Source organism: Gavialis gangeticus, unplaced genomic scaffold, assembly GCF_001723915.1.
Source record: "Gavialis gangeticus isolate Ggan-Ray unplaced genomic scaffold, GavGan_comp1, whole genome shotgun sequence".
Taxonomy (NCBI): domain Eukaryota; kingdom Metazoa; phylum Chordata; order Crocodylia; family Gavialidae; genus Gavialis; species Gavialis gangeticus.
Window position 1 is genome coordinate 206,951,337 of NW_017729032.1, and position 1,922 is coordinate 206,953,258.

Consider the following 1,922-nt stretch of genomic DNA (forward strand, 5'->3'; position numbering starts at 1 on the left):
GACCACCAGTACCTGGGGGGACGTTTGTTCACCAGAACGCCCCAAGGGATGACGAGGTTGAATGGTTATAAACTCCTCCAAGACCGTTTCAGGCTGGACATAAGGAAGAATTTCTTTACTGTCCGAGCCCCCAAGGTCTGGAACAGCCTGCCATCAGAGGTGGTTCAGGCACCTACATTGAACACCTTCAAGAGCAAATTAGATGCTTATCTTGCTGGGATCCTATGACTCCAGCTGACTTCCTGCTCTTTGGGCGGGGGGCTGGACTCGATGATCTTCTGAGGTCCCTTCCAGCCCTCATATCTATGAAATCTTTCTATTGGCTGAGCTTTTTGCACACACTAGGGGGTCTTTGCCCTATTCCTTCTCTACTTGCCAAGCTCCCATCTCCTACTATTTGAGGGACTCCCTGCAGTTTCCCCAATCTCTCTCCCACTAAGTTAATCAGGTTCTATACAGAGAGACAAAACTAAGATGTGCCTTCAAGCTGAATGTAAGGCTTTTGCCAGATTGGTCAAGTAAGGTAAGTAATGTGCAGTTACCTTTAAGAAAACTCATTAGAAAAACTTTAACTTAAAGCAAATACATGTAAGGGCTTCTTGATGCTGTAAGAAAGTGTAGTTTATTTTTTCTTGAACTCCCCTCTTGGAGTCTCATGGCTGAACAACAAATATATTTTCTATCCTGAAAACATATTGCATTTCAATGTTCTTGTTCCCTGTTTGGAATCACAACAAAGTCAAAATCTTAAATTCTCATGAACCAATAATTAAATACATGGGTCCTGCTAATTTAAGTATTCTTTTTGATCTTTTTGAAGTGTTTCATTTTGATGTTGACTTCTTAAATTTAAAAATAATTATTACAATTTTAAAATGAAAAATCATTTTGGGCCAAGTATTCTTGTTTTAAAAATGTTGGAAAGGGTGTGTTTTACCTGTTTTTAAAAAATTATTCAAAACAAACATTGTCACATCTTATCTTTTGCATATTGTGTCAACTTTCATTATTTTTTCGCTCTTTCTTTATCACCTCCTCCTCATGAGAAATTCCCAGCTAACACAATTCATGACAGAGCTATGCTATTGGAAGGGAGAGCCCTGTAGCTTTATAGACTCATTGGCTTAAAGTCTTTTCTGCATTCTGGTTAATGCTCTCCAACAGCCTAGTACTGCTTACAGGATGTCTGAAACTAATTGTATTGCCCTAAATGAGTCAGTCAACAACATCACCAAGTAAAGAAGCCAAATGCACCATCCCTTTGTCGGAGAGCACTACAGGGAAGGTTAAAATTTTTGGAGTATCTCAAATTAGTTCTCTAAATCCAGAGCCAAGCACTTCTCTAAGAGTGGCCTACTTTCCAGCGGGGCTGAGCTGCAGCCCACAAATCTCATTAAGTTGATGGGAGCTGGGGATATTCAACTTCACCTTTGACAAGCAAACATCATTGCTTTATATGCCTGAACATGGATTCTAGAGCTTTACTTTAGGTACCCGGTTTTGAAAACATTGACCATAGTCTGTCTATTGAACTTGTTGGGAAAGCAGGTGCATCTTAAAATGTCTGCGTCTTCCTCATACCTCATCCCATGCTACTACTTCTAAGTAACAGTTCCAGTTTTCCAAATGTGAGGATTTGTTTTCTAGAAGTGCATGTTTAGTATCCTGTAGGTGCACATCAAGAATACACGTCTTGGGTAGACTCCTCAACCTAGTAAGGACTGGGGTATCCTAACAGGCCTCTTAAGACTTATTAGATGGCAGATATATTTCACCAGGAAGAATTCAACACTGCATAGTTCCTGAAGTCCACAGGAGACAGTCCCCCTTCCCTCTTCCATTTATCCCTTCCCTGCTGTAGCTTTCAGGAGATCAAATTGGGGTCAGGCCAACTCTCAGGATCTCAATATTGTACTGTTAGA